Below are 12220 nucleotides of genomic sequence, written 5' to 3'. Positions count from 1 at the left end.
CAGGGATTCGAACCCAGAAGCTAATCGCATTGTTATCGAAGCACAATCAGCTGTGACATATCGGATTTTCTCGGCAGTAGCAAGATGTTTTAACTGAAATGACGAGATGAAACATTAATTTTTTCCTTCCCAGGACTCCGACCCTGCACCTATCGCTGTTATATTCTAGGGAAAACGAACGTTAAATATGGGTTTTTTACACCAGAAGCGACATGTGAGCATGTTTGTACTAGAAATAATATGACGAAGACATCAGTGCTGACTGGTAATCGAACCCCACACATATCGTCGTTGACTACACACAAAGAGACGCCAGCTACCGAATTTTTCTCCATCAGCAGCTCGGAATAACATCCTTGAACTTACAGTGATCTCGCAAATAGTTCTGTGTCTCACTGGGAGTAAGAAACGTCAGATATCGTTAGTGTTGACAACTAATTACAATACATTAAAAATCAAAATTATTATCCACCAGCAGATAGGTGTTTTCATGCTAGAGCTTGATAATACATAATGAAAACTGTATTGCCGAGCCACGATTTGAACCCATTCACGCGTAATATGTGGAGATGTTGAGGAATCTGCAGTTTTGAACAAACAACAAATTGTAGTTGAGCTGTATTGTCACGAAGGGATCAAATTCCGCGTTAAGGGCGGTCTGAGTTGCATTCCCAGTTCAGAACCAATTTTATCGACATACAGAAGCTCAAATAAAAGATGGAATAAATGTCCTGTGACCCTACATAGCGTTTGTTTCGTCACTAGAAATAAATAACTAGTATCAGAAAGGTTACTTTATTGTGGTTCAATCTAATGTATACTTGGTAGAGAAGGAATATCATGTTGAATGTGAATTTCAGACCACAATGCCATTATACCTTCTTCACTTGGCTTAGCCACAAGAGAATAGAATCTGTCTCTCCCTATCAAAAACCATCGGTAGAAGTTGGAGTATAACCCAGACCATGAGTGTAGGTATTTATCAGCAATCCTACAGACCACCAAATCCTCCTCTCTGTGGCTCATTTTTCTATTGTAACGCCGTTGCGCCACTCTGGATGAGAATTCTGACTCACAGGCTCCCTTAGTGGTTTGCAGTATGTCCAGTAGATTCATTTACTTGGTTGACCGAATCGCCATGAACTAGCTGCCTTGGCTACCCAGTGCATACATTTGACTCTATTTTGTAACCACTGAAATAAAATCACGGAACTACCACCTACACAGAACTACCAACAGGGTAGGATGCAGAAATTTAAATAGGAAGTGTTCCTTTCCACTTGAGCTACTCTATTGCGCAATCTGTTTGCTGAAAACGTCGTGCAGTGCAAAAGAAAAGCTGTAACTGTCTGTCTCTCAGAAGTCTAGATCGGGCCTTACGCGCTCTCTCACAACACTGTGGAGTGCGGAATTTCTGGAGGAACTGTTCTACACTTCTGGAGGTGTCACAGCTACATGATAGCTAGTAGCGTAACGGTAAGCGTCGCGCACCGTAGATCAGACTTCGTGAGTTCTATTACTTTTAAAACGCAATTCTGCTTTCTGCTGAAGTTATCAATCTAATGGAACTTTGAACATAATTCCCTTCACTTGTCAACCCAAAATAGTCGCATGTAGAAAAAGGGCCAACTACTGTGACATTTTGTTCTTTTCATGTTTAATAGACGGCCAGGCAGCAGATGCATCTCGAAATTTTTGTATTATGTATGGGGAGAGCGCATCGTGCCAAAATACGTCAGAAAAGAATTTTCTACATTAGCTGTTGTAGGGTAGTGGCATTTTATTCTTCTTCAAACCTTGTTTGACAGCTTTAACTCAGAACAAGTTTTCTACATGCATGTAATCAATAAACTGCATGTGCATTGTCAGACTGTTATATATAACATCACAGAATTCACATATATCGTTGATGATTAATTTCTCTCTCATGTTTACTATTGTTTAAACAACACTAAAAGAAACCCTACGAAAATTGTGCACTGTATTATAAGAAATGAAATAAAACTACCCACGATAACGTTACGACGAAAGTCTGTTTTAATAAAGCTGAGTATCTGTACACAAGCGTGCCTCTATCGAACCAAAGTAGTGAAATACTACTCACTTAGATTTCGATTTGGTCTGTGTTTAATTGATATGCTGTGTGATACTCAAGAGGTATGCAAATGCAGCATTTCATAAATAAAGTTATGTATTTCTTGAAACCCAAAATTTGCTTGTCAGCAACGGAAAGAGACACTACCTGTTGTGCAGCATTGTAAGTTTTTCACCGTTGCACTATGAGCCGAAAGTATTTTCTTGCGTTTTCCTTATCGATGTTTGATCTGACTGCTTGTAGCTCTTTTACAGAAGGGATAAAAACGCCACAGTCATCGAGAGTGGAACCGCGAACAAGAACAGACGCTTTTTTAAAGGTCAGCATGTTACCACAGAGCTAGCGAAGAGGTATGTGTCTGCGATTTCTATTACAAGACCAATAGCGACTAGAACTTGTAAATAGCTATTTAAAGGACAAGATTAGATGCGATTTCCACGTGCAACGACTTTCCTGGGCGGAAAACCGTAAATTTACAATCTTTTGTTACACCTCAAGCGATAATAACTCAGATTATTCAATGGAAATGACAGGAAAAATCAAGTGAACTTTGAGGCTTAATTCCGTGCACACCAGGAAGTAACTCGTCGATCACAGAGTTGCCAAACATACCTTGCATTGTTGCCAAATGTGTGTGTGTGTGTGTGTGTGTGTGTGTGTGTGTGTGTGTGTGTGAGTGAGTGTGTGTGTGTTGTGAGAGAGAGAGAGAGAGAGAGAGAGAGAGAGAAAATAACGAGAGAGAGAGTAAATAATTGTTGTAAAATAAATTGCATCATGGTGTGCAAAGAATTATTTTATTAAAATGACCCGTTCCACATCATTACGAAATGTCGTATTTATGATCTATGGAACAAAAATTAATCTAATCTGATCTAATCATATTGCTGACTAGCCATGAAGAGTCATGAATTACCAAAATTTTCGCTAATATCAGTAACCAAATCTAATCTTGAAAATAAAAGACTACAGTTTTTGTAATAAACCAGGAATTCTATCAAGACCCTTTCGTCTCTGTTAACTAACCACGAAAGATGTCTGGTATAGCTCCATTCAGAAGTAACGAAGTGTGCATGCATTTAAAGATGAAACGCATGATGTGAAGTTCTGTGACGGAGATATGAACCCAACACGTAATCGGATTGTTAACTAAGTAAAATCAAGTGATGTATATCGGATTTTCTTACTGGCTGCTAGGTGTTTGAATCTAAAATAAGGATACAAATTTTTGTACCTGAACGACAATCGAACCGCACACCTACCGTCCTTCTTTATCATCCACGAATATAGCTTAAGTATCAATTGGTTACTCATTAACAGTAAGATGTGTGCGTGTTGATCAGAAATAACGACACCTATTGCGAATGTTGGCAACACACGAACATACATTAAAAATGCATGTTAATTTTCACTAGCAGGCCGGTGTGCAAGTGATAGGGCTTGAAATGAAATTATGAATATTTTTGTACTGGATCAGTATTCGGACCTACATACTTACCTTTGCAAGAGACCTAGAGAAGATTGCAGTCTTGGGAAAAGGAACGAAATGACTGAACTATACTGTTCTTAGAGATTCAGATCCTCAAGAGAGGAGATACGAATTCAAATCACAGTCCAGCACCAAATTTTTCAACGTCTCTAGTTCAATCAAGTACAAGTAAAATAAGAGCCCTGTTCCTTTAAATGGCTATCGGTACAGCAAATAAAATAAAATTTTCTAATGTAAGTAAGTTTAATGGCGACAGTATTTCTGTTTACCATACTTCCGCCTATGGCATTTCCCAAATTAAACCGGCTCTGCCCAGTTAGTAATGAAGGAACGTGTTGTTTAATGCGGATTCTGAATTATAACGTCTTTCTCTTGATGTTACCAGAGGTAAAGTAAATCTGTTTGTGCCTCTTAAAAGTAAATGGCTGAACCCACGCATTGCACCTGTGATAGTTCGTTCCACCAGACCATTGTGGCCACATTTCCCAGCCCCAGGAGTGTGCTGTAACAGATCATGTACTTAACTTACAAACAACTTGATAACAAAAACGCGCTGTCTTTCTTCATATACTTGCGCCTAGAAATGTCTGTCGAATACTGCCAAACCAAAAGCCAAGGGATCTTACTGCCTTCCGATATACGTCGCTGTCAGTTCTTCCATATGATTTGGTCGACGTGACCGGTTTCCCGTTGTGTATGACACAGAATGTTTTAGAAAATCAATTGTTTTCCTTTGCAATAAACAGAAAGATTTTCATTCAAACCTATCCTAGTTCAAAATTTTCGCAATATTAGTTCTAATTTAATATTCGCGTCTGTGGAAAGAAACCTGACAACAGCACTTATAACACTGTCAAGCTACTATAATCGGAACCAACTCAGACCAAATCCTTCGAAGACACAAGTGTGTGCCTTTCATTTAAGGAACAGGGAAGCTAATCGTGAGCTACATATTGCATGGTCAGGCATCCAACTCCACCATCATCACGCACCTAAATACTTGGGAGTCAGACAGAACTCTGGCATTCAAAACTCACTGCAAGAACACCAAAATGAAAATCTCCGCTCGAAACAACCTAATTCGCAAACTAGCGGGGACACAGTGGGGATCACATCCACAAACTATTCGCAGTTAAGCAATGGCACTGTGCTTTTCTACTGCTGAATACGCTTCTCCAGTCTGGTACAGGTCATCTCATGCCAGACAAGTAGACATTGCTCTTAACGAAACCTGCAGGTTGATCACAGGTTGCTTAAGACCTACCCCAACTGATAAACTCTACTGCCTGGCTGGAATAGCGCCACCATGGGTACGCAGAACAGTGGCTGCCAACAAGGAGAGACTGAAAGTGGAACAGGACAGTGCCCATCCACTGCACGGACATAATCCACCATAGCAACGGCTGAGATCGCGAAAGAGTTTCCTGAGAACATCCGAGAAGCTCACCATTTCACCAGAGAAGGCAAGTCTGGAGTTATGGAAGAAGTCGACGCCTCACTTGCAGACGCCAGGAGCTGAAGAACTACCACCTGGACACAACGAGAGCTGGCTGGTGTGGAAATCTTTAAACAGATTACGATCAGGAGTTGGACGATCCGGAGACAACCTGAAGAGATGGGGCTTCATAACAGAAGATACGTCCTATGATTGTGGACAAGAACAAACCACAAGCCACATGCTCCAGTGCCTTTCGTGCCCTACATCCTGCACGAAGATTGATCTCCTGCAAGCCACTCCAAACGCCTTGGAGGTTGCAAAGTAATGGGCACATATAATATAAATACAATCTTTGTGTATTATTCATTGATGTGTATGGCAACTGTAAATTTGTATGTCTCTGATTCGAGAATAATAATAATTCGCTTCTGTAATGTGGGAAAGTATTTCACAGTTGCAAAACCTGCATCTGGCCCATTGACCTTACACTTAGTCGCTGACCATAAATTCTAGCTCAGAGTGACACCAGTTTAAGTAACTTAATGTAACGAAGACTGTTTGCCAGTGCTCTTTCTCATCGGAAAATACGCAATTAACCCATTGGGCTCCAAAAGTACACTGTAACAGTAATTTCTGTGTGTATGCAATGCATACGGATTGTAGAATTTAGTGGTGCTCTCTCTTCCACTTCTGTATACAATATGCCTGATCTAAACGAGTCCTTTATCATTACAGGCCCTGGGCAGTGCAACATCATACTGACAACAGTAATGTGATTTTACTGACAACCTCACTGTTCGTTTTACCTGATTTTGTAATCATTTAAATAAAACAACATGACCTTCCAGTGGAAGACATTTCGTCCCCCTTTTCCTTCTGTGAAATTTTTCAGTAAGCTTTTTGCCTTCCAACCAGCGAAATTCGGCAGAGTGCGGCTGGTAAACGATTCAAAAATCATGATTTAGTGCCATTAAGACGATTTCTTTAAACATTTTCGTAGCTGAAGGAATTTACTTTCTTCTTAAATCGTCTTATGCAGCCACGTTCACAGATATCTCAAATAGGAAAAGTTCTTTATTCAGGTACAAAGGTTGTAAAACAAACAGTTTGTGTCAGGTTGATCTTTTCGTCTGATAACACTGCGTAAGTATTTTGTCTGAGAGGTATCGCATTTAGTGTTCCTGTAGCTGTGGGTATCATTGGTTGAAAACGAGTTTAACACCAATGGGTACGGTACTGCTAAATATTCAAAATGATTATCAGTCTAAGACTGAATTCATTTACAAAATGAGGCGTATTTACAATATTGAAGCTAGACTGTGTATCCTTGTCTTCCTTGAGTGGGCATTGGAAGGCGTTTACACACACGTATACAATATTATGAATACTTCGAACGCTATATTTAACGTTGCTCTCATAAATTTTTTTTTTATTCTTCTGGGTCTTCAGGGTGCAATATGTGTTGTAGATACAGTCTTAGACAAGAAAATTGACCACCGAGTCGTTCACGTAAGGTGGACAATACAGTCATGCTCCCCTCAGAATTCTATGCCCGGCAATATGCTCGATCTACATCTACATCTACATCTACATGACTACTCTGCAATTCACATTTAAGTGCTTGGCAGAGGGTTCGTCGAACCACAATCATACTATCTCTCTACCATTCCACTCCCGAACAGCGCGCGGGAAAAACGAACACCTAAACCTTTCTGTTCGAGCTCTGATTTCTCTTATTTTATTTTGATGATCATTCCTGCCTATGTAGGTTGGGCTCAACAAAATATTTTCGCATTCGGAAGAGAAAGTTGGTGACTGAAATTTCGTAAATAGATCTCGCCGCGACGAAAAACGTCTTTGCTGTAATGACTTCCATCCCAATTCGCGTATCATATCTGCCACACTCTCTCCCCTACTACGTGATAATACAAAACGAGCTGCCCTTTTTTGCACCCTTTCGATGTCCTCCGTCAATCCCACCTGGTAAGGATCCCACACCGCGCAGCAATATTCTAACAGAGGACGAACGAGTGTAGTGTAAGCTGTCTCTTTAGTGGACTTGTTGCATCTTCTAAGTGTCTTGCCAATGAAACGCAACCTTTGGCTCGCCTTCCCCACAATATTATCTATGTGGTCTTTCCAACTGAAGTTGTTCGTAATTTTAACACCCAGGTACTTAGTTGAATTGACAGCCTTGGGAATTGTACTATTTATCGAGTAATCGAATGCCAACGGATTTCTTTTGAACTCATGTGGATCACCTCACACTTTTCGTTATTTAGCGTCAACTGCCACCTGCCACACCATACAGCAATCTTTTCTAAATCGCTTTGCAACTGATACTGGTCTTCGGATGATCTTACTAGACGGTAAATTACAGCATCATCTGCGAACAACCTAAGAAAACTGCTCAGATTGTCACCCAGATCATTTATATAGATCAGGAACAGCAGAGGTCCCAGGACGCTGGCAACATTGTAGACTACGGCACTTCCAGGAGGAAGTCTTGACTGCAGTCTGAGTACATCACCTTTGACTACGACAGTAGTCTTGAGGCAAAACGCGGGACTAGCTAATACGATGTCTTGCAACCGAAAATACACGTCGACAAAATTTTTATCTCCCTTTCATCTCGGTGCTGAAGCTACGAGTGTAATTCAAGCGAATCTACAGTATATTTCGCTTTCTGTTACATTGGTAATAACAGTTTGGTTCAACAATATTTTAGTGAGAGATTTCTTGACCGACCATCTGCTTCTGAACACCGCATGCGTCTGAGTTCTCTGGGACCCGTTTGCTGCCTACCGCCAGAGGCTGAGGCACTGCGCTGCCTCGCATTTTGCCGACAACGTCTGCTACACTCATCACTCTCGACTGTGTAACATGCTTTAATGTTGTTGAGTGGTGACCTATAAAATATGTCTACGATTTGTGTTTGGCACTCGATAGCAACGGAGGCACAAAACCGTTTTTATTTTATGAGTATTTTATTACACTAGAATTCAATACATCAATGTGGCTCAGAATTAATTTCATTGTTCCTGCTTCAGTGTGCTATATTTAAAGCGTCACATCCTGTTCTTTTTCCTTTCACAGGAGATTCTTCAAATAATTTATTTTTGTCATGGCACAGAGAGTAAATGCAATGTAATGTGTTTGGTTTCTTTCTTTGATTCCCTATGGTAAATGGATGCGAAACGTTGTGTCAATACCTTTCAGAACCTGCTCTATAGCTACTCAGGCAAATTGCTTGTTTTCAGGTCCATGCATTAACTAATGGAAACGCTGTTCAAAAGTGCTATTTAAAATATTCAACTGGATTTAAAAGGACAAAATTGCCCATACTTGAAGCTACCCAGAGAAAAAGTAAGTTGCTAGATCCGCTGTTACCAAATGTCTGCAAAGAGTTCCTAATTGCTACTGTGGAAGTTAAGCATAGAGGCCCTATAGTAGTCAAGAGGTTCATTTCCTTCATACTTATCTCCCTGGCAAGTGAGTTTTAAGTGAAGAACAATATTGAAATTCGTATCATTGACGGTCGATTCGAATTCTTCAGAGACGCTTGTATTGTGAAGCAGCTTGGCAGTCAGAAAGCCGAGATCTATGACCATTAACACAATTTTGCTGTGTCGAGCTACCAAGAGGACTTGATGTTTAAAGGTTTTCTTCCGATTTCGTTACAGAATTTTTTTCAGAAATTCGCAGCTCCATAAAATAAATGAGAAAAAAAAGCTCACACACCCTGATCCCTGCCACAGTTAGAACTGACGACTGATAGAGCCGTTGCGACACGAGATACGGGTGGGTGCACGGGGCTATGGACACACTGCTGCCAGCATGCCACACTCATCATGGTATTGGTCGCTCATTCTCATAACGCATCGTGAACGGTAATGGAAGTTGTCACTTACATGAAGAATAGCATTTCTTTAGTCAAAAAATTGAATTGTCTGTCTCAGTGTCTAGGGATTATATAGCACGAGTCATTCAAATGGAAAGGGAATATCAAGTGAATTTAGCGAGTCAATTCAGTACCGTATGTGGAAGTGATTGCACTGTCACAGTGTTGCCAAATTTTTGTGATGATGTAGCCAATTCTCAGTTGTTCTAGGAAAAGCTCTGTAGCGATATGAAAGGAGAATCCCGTGCTCGTGTCATAGGAGGATACTGAGAGGAGGCACGGGGTTTGGTTAATATGCAGCGTTTTCTCCTACCATTTGTGTCAAACATTCAGGTGTATAAACTTCCATCACGATTACAGTTTCACACAAAATATATACGAATAAAACACTTACCCTATTACTTTGTGACAAAAGATTATTTCAGTACAATAAAAAGTCTTTGGAAATCAACTTTGCCCACCTTTCACGAAAAGTAAGATAACAAGCACTTTGCACCTCGAAATCGATTGCATCTATGTGCAGTCTTGTGATCATACAAGTAGAATTTCATGAATTGCACGAGAATGTAGAAAAATGTTGGTGGGAATGGAAGCTGTAAGAAACACAGTTAACTAATTATTCTGTGCCACATAATAATCAGTACATTTGAAAATTCAGAAGAGAAGAGACTAAAAATTATGCCCATTAAGACAGAAACTAAAGTGCAATACGGGCACTGTGCAGATCTGCGCTTTTTCATCTTCAGATCTATACAAATATTGTATACTAACTAGCGTATTCATTGCTTTCGTAATGTTTCCCTCTTGTTTAGTCTTCTAATGATGCACTGGATCCGCACCCATGAGTTTGATTGTTTCTTTGTATACTTCCATCTACTATTTTATTGTGTTATTGCTCGGTGTTCAAAAAGCAAAATGTTATATCTGCTCCCACGAGGTATTAGAACGAGGTCGCAAGAAGGCTAATGTAGTATAATCAAAATACTTTGAGACGCCAGTTTGTCTGTCGTCATGGTGTTAAGTCGACAGAAATAGTTGGGTATTATTACCTGCATCACCGGCATCCCATTGTTGTCTTCTCTTACGGAGATTTTCATATTACCCTGAACACAAGACGCCGATATAAATGTATATATTCTCCGTGACGAAACATTCCACATTCCATTCATCCTGATCCATTCGTTACGTGCATCGGCAGCAATGAGTGATAGGAAAGTTGTTGTGAGGTGACGAATAACAATAACAAAGGTAGTAATAACAAATCAGTAATCAAGGATGTTTACTACATTACAGACAATTGTTAACGATTGACAAAATAACCAAGAAAGGCTGAGTGTTTAATTGGTGCACTGCATAGGTGTTCTTACCACTTTGTTACTGGATTCTTTTCTGGTTGTTTGCAGAGGGAAAAGAGAGAGCCCTGTAGCCATACATATCGCTAGTACAACGAGATATTAGCTACCAACTATCCTTGCTTTACATCACGAGACGAACATGGCGTCACCAAACTGATATTTGAAATACATTTCTGTTTTCTCTCTCTGTCTCTCTTTTCCTCCTTTTATTTTCATTTTTCTTTTAATTTTTTGAGGAAAGCATCAAGAAGCGCGAGTAATGAGCAAGTAGGCATATAATCTATTTACAGTTATTTTCATCGGGTTATATAATGCAAAAATACACCTTTTAAGTGTATTATTGCGTAATTCCAATTATTGATAGTCTATTCGTGAGCTTGCGCGCATTCAGTGGGGTGAAACCTATCACAGAAGCAAACAAAACACAAATATATCTTGCACCACGCGCAACACACAAACGAAATCTCGCTGCACTGACGTATTGTCCGATATATTGCTCGGAAAACATATCTGATTCATGTTGGCAAACACAGTTCTATCAGATATCAGTGTGGATGCGTACCAAGTGTATAAAAGTATATCTTGAAATACACAGAAAGGAACAAAGGGGTATTCGACTGAAAGAGAGCCATGAACAAGATTGTAACTGGAGTCGACAGCATAGTCATCTACAACCTTGACAACTCGAACGGTGACAGTGCTCGGCCGGTTATTACGTTTACTGGTATCAAAACTACAGCATGAAAACATAAAAATGTTAATAACCCGATGATCATTAACTTTGGAACCCATAGTAAAGTAAAGCAGTCATCAGTTAGAGGATTGGTTTGAACACCACAGTGCTTTAACAGGCACGGTCCTGTTGGAGGTGGTATGCCGTTCCTTTCCTCCGACCTTTGAGCTGACTTGCCTAGCCAGTTAATAAGGGAACCTACAGTTTAACGTGGCTTTCGGACCACAGTGCAATTCGGCATTTTTCACATCAACCAACACTCCGACCTCTGAGTTGACTTGCCTAGACAGTTAATAGGGGCACCTACAGTTTAACGTGGCTTTCGGACCACAGTGCAACTCGGCATTTTTCACATCAACAAACACTGCCCGAGGGGAAATAAGTGTAAAATGGGAGATAAAATTCGTGGGACTGACAAGGGATCGAAGACGACACCTTCCTACTCGTAGTCTTGCTACTTATCATTTTGCAGCCATGTAGCCACCACTGTGGCTTCTGCTTGGCATTAAAATTAAGGATCTCCTGTTTGTGCCTACGTTGGCACTTGCGCGTCCCTGCACCAAAGTAAAGAGAACTGAATTGAATGTAGTGCCTTAAAAGTTGGCATAAACGGAATAGGAGAAAAAGTAAACAACATAAATTGTCTCGCTTTTATGCCTCAATCTTCATTGCCATTATTCGTCTTATGAGAAAAAACGTACACTGGAAGGTCATGTTGTTTTATTTAAATGATTACAAAATCAGGTAAAACGAACAGTGAAGTTGTCAGTAAAATCACATTACTGTTGTCAGTATGATGTTGCACTGCCCAGGGCCTGTAATGATAAAGGGCTCGTTTAGATCAGGCATATTGTATACAGAAGTGGAAGAGAGGGCACCACTAAATTCTACAATCCATATGCATTCCATACACACAGAAATTACTGTTACAGTGAATTTATGGAGCCGAGTCGGTTAATTGCGTATTTTCCGATGAGAAAGAGCACTGGCAAACAGCCTTCGCTACATTAGGTTACTTAAACTGGTGTCACTCTGAGCTAGAAGTTATGGTCAGCGACTAAGTGTAAGGTCAATGAGTCGGATGCGGGTTTTGCAACTGTGAAATACTTTCCCACATTACAGAAGCGAATATTAAATTTGAATTAATATTGCGAAAATTTTGAACTTGGATAGCTTAGAATGAAAATCTTTCTGTTTATTGCAAAGGAAAAT

The sequence above is a fragment of the Schistocerca nitens genome, chromosome 3, assembly GCF_023898315.1.
Source record: "Schistocerca nitens isolate TAMUIC-IGC-003100 chromosome 3, iqSchNite1.1, whole genome shotgun sequence".
NCBI lineage: Eukaryota > Metazoa > Arthropoda > Insecta > Orthoptera > Acrididae > Schistocerca > Schistocerca nitens.
Note: the sequence above shows the minus strand (reverse complement) of the source record.